The sequence below is a fragment of the Phascolarctos cinereus genome, unplaced genomic scaffold, assembly GCF_003287225.1.
Source record: "Phascolarctos cinereus isolate Bilbo 61053 unplaced genomic scaffold, phaCin_HiC Scaffold_2;HRSCAF=192, whole genome shotgun sequence".
In the NCBI taxonomy this organism is placed as follows: domain Eukaryota; kingdom Metazoa; phylum Chordata; class Mammalia; order Diprotodontia; family Phascolarctidae; genus Phascolarctos; species Phascolarctos cinereus.
Genome location: NW_027555625.1, coordinates 271,693,329 through 271,705,454, shown reverse-complemented (window position 1 = coordinate 271,705,454; position 12,126 = coordinate 271,693,329).

Genomic DNA, 12,126 nt, shown 5'->3' with positions numbered 1-12,126 from the left:
AACTTGCCATGGGCACACTATGTTGTGTCTTCTTTGCCAAAGTTCTTCTCTAGTCTTTTCAAGTATCCAACATTCTAATCTCAGAATTCTAATATCTAGCATTAATATAATGCTTTAGGTTTGTAAAACACCTGAAATATATTGTCCCATTTGATCCTTACAACAACCCTAGGAAATAGGTGCTATTACTATTCCCATATTACAGATAAGAAAACTAAGGCTGAAACTTGCCCAAGTCACACAGCTAGTAATGATCTGAAGCAGAATTTGAACTCAGATGTCCCTGCCCATGCCACTTAGCTGAGAACAAACACGGGTCCCCCTGAGGTATAATCTCCTCTGCTTCTCCAAATCTGTTCTTTGATAAAGTACCTCCATGATATGTTCTATCTAGTACTCAGAGAGTTCCTTCCCAGAGGGACATGGGAAAAGCTTAGAGTATTGCATCATGGGCTTGCATTTCCAGCCAACCACAATAAACTTAGCATTGTCTTTCTTGCTAACAGATGCTTCAGTCTACCCTCAGTCCAACCTTTTCTCTTTAAGACTATGTCATGCCTTCTCAATGTCTTCTCCTCAGCAGGAAATTTACTAACTAGTTTCTAGACGTCCTCCTGGCTTTTATCTTTTCGGGGATGCTAGGATGTACCACTAATTCAGATAATTTATCTAACAGGCAGTGTTTCTTTGCTCCCTTGTACACTTAGAAAGTACCTGACATTTCCTGATTGTTTGTAGCATTACTTTCAATGTATTTTTCCCCACCAAAGCCCCCTCTTCAGATCTCTTCCCACATCTGTGGACATCGCCAGTGTCCAATAGCTACGCCAGCATGGTGCTGCTTTAGCCTCAAATGATAATCACAACATAGAAAATACACAGAGCAATGGACAACGTTAATATTTAATCACACAACAAAGTAACAAGGTCAGCACTTAATCATACAACAATACAATAATGTTAATAACCCACAACACATAAAACACTGTAACACTATGCACATTAATTTGGCATTTTACCACTATGGGCTTTTAAACTGTGAAGCAATAGCTTGTCTGCTTAGACACAGGTGCCAGTGGGAAACAATGCAAAATTTTGAGTGTTGAATTACAGGCTAGAGAGAAAAAAAACAAACCATAGAGAAAAATCAGGCAAAAGGAAATATCAGGCTGTCCTGATGCTCAAACAGAAAAAAAAAAATTTCTTCAAAAAGGGAAAACAATTTTTCCCAGAAATGAGCTCACAATGTAACAGGTTTTAAGGAATTTCTCTTGTGGCAGGACAGCCCAAGAAGGCAGCTAAGTGGCTTAATGGATAGAGTGCTGGGCCTGGAGTCGTGAAGACCTGAGCTCAAATCTGGCCTCAGACACGTGCTAGCTGTGTGACCCTGGGTAAGTCACTTAACCTCTGTTTGCTTTAATCCACTGGAGAAGGAAATGGCAAACCACTCCAGTATCTTTGCCAAGAAAACCCCAGGGACAGAATGGTCCATGGGGTCACGAAGGGTCAGATGCAACAGAGCAACAACCGAGGACAACCCAACACATATAACAACTTGTGCCCAGTCCCTACTTGATGTGTAGGTCTCCAGAAGACTGTTTCACATTCCAGACACTTGGCAGGTCAGACTGGATTATAATCTAGACTCTGTATCTAGGTTTACCTGTCAATTCTTGGCTTGTTTCAATTCCTATCCACAGACAAGTCCCTCTGCTTGATCCAGGCTATGAACATTTATTTACTCAGACCTCAAGTTCATAATTAAACAATTTAATTAGATTAGCGAAAGCATAGTAAAATCTAGAAGTATTAGACACACATATCATAGTATATAATATCCCAATCACATCCTACATTCGAGGTAAATGTCCCTTCAACCCTTCTTTCAAGATGAAATCTATTTCTTCTCTCTTCAGTTTCCTGGATTATGGGAGAACAAATCTAGTTGATCTGGAGTTGATCTGCACACAGGAATTAGGGAGTGTTCCAGGAATTTTCTGTGATTCTGTTGGTTGCAGCTGTATGAATGAACAGGTCAGCAAGATTACTGCTTCCTATGTCCGGTAGGTCCAGGGTCCTGAAATCACCCTGTGCATTCGTTTGGTTTGTGTGGCTGTCTACCCCTGAAACCAAACTATATGAATGGTTCACTGCTTACCCTCAACTCAACCTAAAGCAGAGGGTTTTTTTTTAAACTTTTTTTTTGGTCATGGACCCTTTTGGCAGGCTGCTGCCCCGCCAATCACCTTCTCAGAATAATGTTTTTTTCTTTATTTTCTTGCTTTTGACACTTTTATTTTTAAAAATTTATTTTATTAATTTATTTTGATTTGTCAACAATCACTTCCATATGCTTTTGAGTTAAAATTTTTTCTCCCCCTTCCTCACCACCACCCTCCTCAAGATGGCACACAATCAGAGTAATGTTTTAAAATACATACAACAAAATTCACAGAAATACAAAGGAAGCCAATTATGTCAAAATACGATTATCAAAATATTAAAACAAACAAGTTCATGGACACCTCTGTCCTAAAAGCTAATGCTTACTTATCACAAATCTAACACCACCAAATGGCCAAGGTCCATTGTGGCTATGTGTAGTGTCAGCCCAGTTTCTTTCTTGGCCAATCTCCTTCAATCTCCATGCACTGCTCTTGAACCTGGTATCATGCATACAAATCAAACTAACCCAAGCTATCTCTTCACTGAAGTCAATGGGGAAATGTCCCAGTACTTAGAGCCCCTGTGGAAATACTGAGGTTCTGGGACTGTATCCCAACAGAAACATTCTTTACATTGCATTTATGATATCCCTGTATGAGACAATGAATGGTATTGCCATTTTACAGATGGGAAGTCTTTTGCTCATGGTTATGTGGCTTGTAGATTGCAGAGCTGGGCTCCAGCTGAGGTATTGTGACTCTAAAGCCAGCATTCTTTCCAAAAGGACAGAGGTATAGTTATTAATAGACCCAGGCTGGGTTGTGCAGGAACTGGCAGGTCTCGAGGTAGTGGAGGAACTGAGCTGTCAAATGGAATATGTACATCTGCCTACTGAGAAGAAAGGGATTTGAAAGCTGCTGGTTTCCATGGTGATGGAGATAAACTCTGGTGCTAATTAGGATGAAAATTCTACATGATTTACACAGACCAGAGGGGAAGGACACCTAGGGGTTACAGTCACCAGATAAATAGCTGTCAGAAGGAAGGATGGAGAAACCCCAGGGCAGGAAGGGTTGACAGATTCTCTATTCTCAGGTAGGAGAAAAACCACAAGCCTTAGTGTTGAGACATAGTTCAAGGCCCAGCTGTACCACTGCTTAGCTAAATGAAGTTGGATAGATCACTCCGTCTCTCTGGGTCTCAGTTTCCCCATTTAGAAAATGGGAATGATATTCCTTGTACACTCATCCTCACAGAATTGTAGTGAAGAAAACAGGCAGACTGTCAAATGCCATAGAAATGTGCAATATCATAATTGTTCTTAGTCACTTCCATCTCTAAGAGTCCCTGGGGCATCTGACATGAGGAATAGACCTGGCCTGGCCCACAGGCAAATTCCAGACTTTAGCCAATGTGACCTCATTGGTGTTCACAGCCCTCCCTTCTCAGGAAGGAGGGAGCCCTGGCTGGTTTCATTTGCATTTTGCGGTCCATTCATCTTCACAGGATCATGAGTCAGAAGAGCTGGCCTTGGTCCTGCTCTGACCTATTATGTGACCTTGGCCCAGCCTCTTCATCTTCCTGGCCTCAGTTTCCCCAGGTTGTAAAATGGGGAGAGTGATGCTTGTTATCCTCCTCCCTGGGGGTGTTGATGGGTTAACTAATAAAATATTGTGAAGTATTTTGGTACCTCATCCTTAGGGTGAGGATGCTAACAGCTGAGCTTCTACAACACTGTCCTGGCGAGTGGGGAGAGCCCAGCCATCAGGCACCCACCCAAAACCCACTTTCCCTCTGGTAACATCAGTGGGTTTTTATAAAACCAGAGTGTGCAGGCAACTAAGCAGCGTGATTATGTGGGGGAAGATGGGCCCTGTGGGCAACTTTGACAGAGGCTCCTTCAGTTCTCTTGGGCAGCACTGCATTCTCCCAGGGCTTTAGAGAGAACCTGCCCTGAGGGGTCCTTTGGGGGAGTGGGGTAGGGAAAGTACATCGAGGCCCAAGTCCTCACACATGTGGGAAAAACCCCAATTCTTATCCTCAAGGAACATGCATTTTAAATAACTACATAAAAGTAGTTACAGAGTATATGAAAAATAATCTGAATGGGAAAGACATTATCAGCTTTGGGGACCAGGAAAGGCCCCTTATAGAAAGTGGACTTTGGGATAATAATAATAATGTTGTTGTTAAGTCATTTCAGTCATGTCTGACACTCTGTGACCCCATTTGGAGTTTTCTTGGCAGAGATAATAGAGTGATTTGCCATTTCCTTCACAGATGAGGAAACGGAGGCAAACAGGGTCAAGTGACTTGCCCAGGGTCACACATCTAGTGAGTATCTGAGGCTGATTTTACTGATTCTAAGGCTGGTAAGCTATCTACTGATCCACCTAGTCATCCATAATAAAATAAAATAATAAATAATAAATAAGATAAAATAAAAATTATTATAAGCCAATTTAATGTATAATTATAGCTAATGATAACAATAGCTAACATTTATATAGCATCTACTATGTGCCAAGCACTGTGCTAATGACTTTACAAATATTATCTCATTTGATTTTCACAACAGTCCTGAGAGGTAGGTGCTATTATTATCTCTAGGGAAAGTGAGGCAGAGGTTAAGACTTGCATAGGGTCACATAGATAGTAAGTGTCTGAAGCTAGAATTGCACTCAGGTCTTCCTGACTCCAGGCCCAGCACTCTATCCACTGTGTTGAGTCTTTTTTTTTTTCCTTTTTGGTAAGGCAATCAGGGTTAAGTGACTTGCCCAGGGTCACACAGCTAGTAAGTGTCAAGTGTCTGAGGCTGGATTAGAACTCAGGTCCTCCCGACTCCAAGCCAGTGCTTTATCCACCTCACCACCTAGCTGCTTCCGTGTTGAGTCTTTAAAGAAGCCAGGCAAAACCAAGAGGTGGAGGTGAGGAGGCAGAACATTCAAGGCACAGGGGATAACTAGTGCAAAGAAAATAGAGATGGGAGATAGAGGAACCGTGTGTGTGAGGAGCTGCAAGGAGGCATGTGACTAGATCATAGAGGATATCTAGAAGAGTAGAGTATGAGAAGACTGGAAAGGTAGAAGGGGTCTAGGCTGTGAATTTAATTTAAATGGAAAATAGAGGACTTTATATTAGATCTGAGAGGAACTTGGGAGCCCTTGGAGCATTTCGGGCCAGGGAAGGTGGGGTGACATGATCAGATCTGCCCTTGAGAACAATCACCTTGGCAGATGAGTGGAGGATCTGCCATGGGGGTGCAGTGGAGAGAAGCTTGAGGGAATACAAGTTGGCAAGCTATGACAGTGGTCCAGGAGAAGTGATGAGGGCCTAATCTAGTGTTGTGGCTATGAGCTGCGAGAATGGAAGGTAAAGGCAAGAAATGAAAGTAGAAATGAGGGGCAGGTAGGTGGTGCAGTGGATAGAGAGCCAGCCCTAGATGTGGAGTTTGAAGTTGAACTTGAGTTAAAATCTAGCTTCAGACACTTACTAGCTGTGTGACTCTGGGCAAGTCACTTAACCCCAATCGCCTTGAAACAAAGCCATAAAGGTAGAAATGGAAAGATTTGGCAAGGCGTTGGACATGTGATATAAATACTAGTGAGCAATTGAGGATGACCCCCTAGGTTTGGGTTCTTGGTGCCTGGAAAGATGATCGCTATTAAAGGGAAGGGAGAGTTTCTAGGGGAACGATGAGTGCTGGTTTGGACAGGTTGAGTTTAATATGCCTACGGGACATCTGTTTCCTCATGTCCAAGAGGCAATTGAAAATGCATAATTGTAGCTTAGGAGAGAGACTGGGGCTGGACATACAGATTTGGGAATTCTCTATATAGAGATGATAATAGAACACGTGGAATCTGATGAGGTCACAGATAAGATGGAAGGAGAAGAGACCCCAGGACAGAGCCTTAGAGTATCTCCACAGTTCAGTGCTGCTGTTGTTTGACCTTTGTTTTGAAAGAGGACTTATTACATCACAGGATGATGTCTTGATTTGAGAATGAATTGGATTTAAATGAGGCAAAGTCATCAGTCTCACTCTCTCTTCCAGAGTCATCGAAGTCCAGTGGCAAGACGAAAGTCAAGACAGCTGGGGATGGCCCGGGGTGCAGTGGCATTTTTGGTGTCTGACCAAGCTCTAAGTGTTCCACGGCACCTGCTTCAGCTACCGTTAGTGGGTGTAACGTAATGGAGAACCAGCAAAAGAGACTGAGAAGGAATGATTGGATAGATAGGAAGAGAACCAGGAGACACTAGTGTCATGAAAACTTAGAGAGGAAGGTGTATCCAGGAGGAGATGCTGATCAACAGTGTCAGATCCTGCAGAGAGCTCAAGGAGAATTAGGATTAAGAAAAGGCCATTAGATTTGGCTATTAAGAAGTCATTGGTAATTGAAGAGGGTAATATCAATTGAATGATGAAATCAGTCAGAAAAGGAAGTGTTGGTATCAATTATAGATAGCTTTCTCAAGGAGTTTAGTCAGAAAGGGAGAAGAAATCTAGGATAATAATTACTGTGGATGGTCAAATCAAGTGAGGGTTTTTTAAAGATGGGGGATGCATGGGCATGTTAGTTGACAGCAGGGAAAGAAGCAGAGAGACTGAACATTAGAAAGAGAGGAGTCAGTTTGCTGGAGAAGAGGAAAGTAGATGTAATTAAGGGTGCATGCTGAGATGTTTGCCTTGGAAAGGAGATAGGCCACTTTTTTTTTTTTAGGCAATTGGGGTTAAGTGACTTGCCCAGGGTCACACAGCTAGTAAGTGTCAAGTGTTTGATCTAAGGCTGGATCTGAACTCAGGTCCTTCTGACTCCAAGACTGGAGCTCTATCCACTGTGCCACCTAGCTTCCCCATAGGCCACTTCTTCATATGAGATGGGGTGAAGTAGTACTTAATGGAGGAAGACCTCTGAGTGATGTGAGATGAGGAACAGGAGAGAAGGGAGGGTTTTCAATGAACAGCCTCTTTTCCCCCCTGGTATAAGGTGAGGTCCTCACTCCAGGCAAGAGGTTAGAATTTTTTTCTGTGGACAACAGAATCAGTGGAAGAATTTAAAAAAAAAAATTAAAATTAAATTTTTTGTTAAAAGTGGGGCAAGTTTTTAAGTGGAGGAAAGATGTGGTGCATTAGGAAGATGATAATGCCAGTTTGTTCAGGATGGGTTAGAGAGGAAGGACCTGGAGGCAGGGAGATGGGCTAGCAAGCCATGATAGTGGACCAGGAGCAGTTGGAGGTGAGAGGAAATGAACTAGAAGACAGCTGTGGGGATGGTGAAGAGGGTCTCCCCACTCTTACTCGGGCTGCTCAGACTCCTAAGGCTTATCAAGTACAAACCAGTTTCTCATACAAGTGGGTCAGGCAGGGCCTGAGCGAAAAATGTCAAATCAGAGCAGTTTGTCTTCCCCCTTCGCAGTCGTCTTTTCCTCTCTTCCTCCACTTAATAATCTTGCCTCTTCTCTGTGGTCTTGTTCCAAAAGGTCTTGTTTTCAGCTGTCTGTCAGCTAACCTTCCCTCTCCCTTAGGGTTTCCAATATTCCCCTTCTGTGGGCACTTGCATTTTAATAGATTTTGGTATATAGAGAAACTTCTAAGGTAATATCATTTACTCAACAGAGCTGTTATCAGGGTTCTAGTTCTGGGATTCCCAGCTCTGCAACCACCTTGGCATGACCTTTGGCAAATCACTTTCCCTCTCTGGATCTCAGTTTACTCCTCTGTAAAATCAGGTGGCTGGACTAGATGAGGTCTCTGAGGTCCCAGTTCTGATGTGTGGTGTTCTAAGATCTCTTCTCAGTCTGATAGTTTATGGCTTCATGAGCTAAAATCCCATCTTCTGCAGCCAGTCTTTCCCAATCCTCCTTAGTACTAGTTTCTTCCCTCTATTGATTATCTCTAATTTATCACATCTGTCTCTAATCTACCATCTATCTACCAACTATCTATCTATCTTGTTTGTACATAATTGTTTGCATGTTGTCTCCCCCATTAGACTGTGAGCTCCTTGAGAGCAGGCATTGTCTTTTGCCTTTATATCCTCAGTGCCTAAGCTCAATGCCTGGCATACAGTAGGTGCTTAATAAATGCTAGTAAGTGTAGAGCTGTGGGTGGGCACAATTTTATGATAGAATTAATACTTATAATTACATTATGTTACTTTACTATTAATGCATTTGGAAGCATGACATTACAATTACTTTACATTACTTTACTATTAATGCATAGGAGGCATTACGTTACAATTACATTACATTAATTTACAATTAATGCATTGGAAGCATTGCAGTATATTGGACTGGAATTCAAAGGATCTGGGTTAAAAAAACAAAACAAAACAAAACAAAACCAGCTTAGTTACCTGTGTGACTTGGGTAAGTCACATCCCTACTCTTTGCCTCAGTTTTCTCATTTGTAAAAGGAGAGAGTTGGACTAGATGAATGATCTCTCTGGTCCCTTCCAGCTCTAATTCTATAATGCTATGAATGCTGATTCTTTTGCTTCCAGAAAACTCATAGGCATTACATTCAGGCTTATACTCTGTTCTGAGATAAAGGCAAGTACTGTGTTGTGTGAGGGTCTGTCTCCCTTCCTGCAGTCCTGCTTTCCCATGCAATTTTCTCCATCTCCATCTCTGTGACTCATCTGTATAGTAGGTCTTCCTTTCCCAGGAATTCCTCGTGCATAGTGCGGTCATTTGGGATGGGTGGTGTCTTTCTATATATTTTATAGCTGGCGTCTTGTAGCCCTCACTAACAGGCTGCTACCTGTCATGGGGAACTTCCCTCTCAAAAGCCCTGGAGGCTTTGACAACCATCAGCTTCCACAGTGGTTCTATCTAGGCCAGGCCCACCCAGGTTATGATTCCTAGAAGTCCCATGGGGGCTTTAGAACACAGGATATCAGAACTGGAAGGATCACAAGTCTAGAGCCAGAACAAAGAACAAAATAAACCACACAAAAAAACCCCCAAAAAGTGACAATAGTATGCTTTGATCTGCATTCAGTTCTTTCTCTAGATATGGATACCATTTTCTATCATCAGTCTTTTGGAACTGTCTTTAATCATCATGTTGCTGAGAAGAGCTAAATCTATCATAGTTGATCACAGCACAATGTTGCTACTACTGTGTATAATGTTCTCCTGGTTCTGCTTGCTTCACTCAGCATCAGTTTATGTAAGTATTTCCAGGCTTTTCTGAAATCTGCCTGCTCATCATTTCTTATAGCACAATAGTGTTCCATTACATTCAGATACCACAATTTGCTCAGCCATTCCCCAATTGACGGACATCCCCATAATTTCCAATTCTTTGCCACCACAAAAAGAGCTGCTATAAATAATTTTGTACATGTGGGTCCTTTTCTCTTTTTAATGATCTCTTTGGGATATAGACTTAGTAGTGATATTGCTGGGTCAAAAATGCATAGTTTCATAGCCCTTTGGGCATAGTTCCAAATAGCTCTTTAGAGTGGTTGGATCAGTTCACAACTCCACCAAAAATGCATTAGCATTCCAATTTGCCCACATCTTCTCCAACATTTATCACTTTTCTTTTCTGTCATATTAGCCAATTTGATAAGTGTGAGGTGGTACCTCAGAAGTGTTTTGATTTGCATTTCTCTATTCAATAATAATTAAGAGCATTTTTCACATGACTATAGATAGCTTCAATTTCTTCATCTGAAAACTGCCTATTCATATCCTTTGACCATTTATCAATTGGGGAATGGCTTGTATTCTGATAAGTTCCACTCAATTCTCTATAAATTTGAGAAATGAGCCCTTTATCAGAAATATTGGCTTTAAAAATTGTTTCTCAGCTTTCTGCTTTCCTTCTAATTTTAGTTGCATTAGTTTTGTTTGTGCAAAACCTTTTTAATTTCACGTAATCAAAATTATCCATATTGCATTTTATAATGTTCTCTACCTCTTGTTTGGTCATAAATTCTTCCCTTCTCCATAGATCTGACAAGTCTGTCCCTTGCTCTCCTAATTTGCTTATGGCATCACCCTTTATGTGTAAATCATGTACCCATTTTGACCTTATCTTGCTATATAATGTGAGATGTTGGTCTATGCCTAGTTTCTGCCATACTATTTTCATTTTCCAAATAGTTTTTGTCAGATAGTGAGTTCTTATCCCAGAAGCTGGAGTCTTTGGGTTTATCAAACAGTGGATTACTGTAGTCATTGACCACTGTGTCTTGTGTACTTAACCTATTCCACTGATCCACCACTCTGTTTCTTAGCCAGTACCAAATAGTTGTTTTTTGTTTGTTTGTTTTGTTCTTTTGACTAAAGCAGTGAAACTTTTAGTACACTTCCGGCAGGAAGTGGGTATGGAGCTCATGATGAGCACACACACACTACAGAATCGAGAACAATCCTTATATCCCTATTGCTGGCTGCAGATTCCTCCTAGCTGACTTTCACTGGTAGGAGTCAGCACAGGTCACAGACTTCTTGAAACGCCCACCGCATGTTCCCCTTGGTAAGTTTCAAGCATGCACACTTTAAGCAAAGCTTAATCTTTGTCCTACTTCTAGCCTCTTCAATCAATCAGTTTCACCCAATTTTAGCTGGTTCTTGAAGCTCCTGACCCAGAGCTACTTTACTCTCAATTTTCTTATATGGAAATATAATTGTTTCTTACTTCTCACAATCCCACCTCTTTCTTTTTCTGTTTTTATGTTTCCATACCTTTCAAACTTCTTTAGGGTGAGGGCACAAGCCTCTTCCTATTGGTCTTATTCCTTCATTAGCATTTGTTTGGTAGGGGCATTCTCAATAAGTCTTTGCGCCAGGCCCCTTACACAAGGGATTATGCATCATCCTACTGCCATTAAAATTCTAGCTACTACATTTAGGGAGGTTATGATAGAGACCACCATTCCTCTTTTTTTTTTTTCTTTTTGGTGAGGCAGTTGGGGTTAAGTGACTTGCCCAGAGTCACACAGCTAGTAAGTGTCAAGTGTCTGCCTTTTCATTTTCGATACTTGTACTTTGGTTTTCTTTTTTATTCTTTTAATCAAATTAACCAAAGGTTTATCTATTTTATTGTTTTTTTTAAATAAAAGCAGCTCTTAGTTTTATTTATTAGTTTAATAGTTTTCTTTCAATTTTATTAATTCCTCCTTTGATTTTCAGAATTTCTAATTTGGTATTTAATTGGGAATTTTTAATTTGTTCTTTTTCTAGCTTTTTAAATTGCATGCCCAATTCATTGATCTGTTCTTTCTCTGTTTTATTCATGTAAGCATTTAGAGATATAAAATTTCCCCTAAGAACTGCTTTGGCTGCCTCCCATACATTTTGGTATCTTGTCCCATTATTATCATTCTCTCTGATGAAATTATTGATTGGTTCTATGATTTGTTTTTTAACCCACTCATTCTTTAGGATTAGATTATTTAGTTTCCAATTAATTTTTAATCTATCTTTCCGTAGCTCTTCATTACATGTAATTTTTTTTTGCATCATGATCAGAAAAGGAAGCATTTAATATTTCCACCTTTCTGCATTTGATTGTGAGGTTTTTATGCCCTAATATATGGTCATTTTTTGTGTGTAGGTGCCATGTACTGCTGAGAAAAAGGTATATTCCTTTCTACCTTCATTCAGTTTTCTCCAGAGATCTATCATCTCTAACTTTTCTAAAATTCTATTCACTTCCTTAACTTTTTTCTTGTTTATTTTTTGGTTAGATTTATATAGCTCTGAAAGGAGTAGGTTGAGGTCCCCCACTAGTATAGTTTTGTAGTCTATTTCTCCCTGTAACTCACTTAACTTCTCTAAGAATTTGGATGCTATACTACTTGGTGCATATATGTTTAGTATTGGTATTACTTCATTGTCTATGGTACCCTTTTACCCAAGTGAAACAGACCTTTCCTGAAGTCCTTCTGAGTTATCTTGTGATGGAAAATTGTTTCACTCCATTTTTTTTGTAGGTTC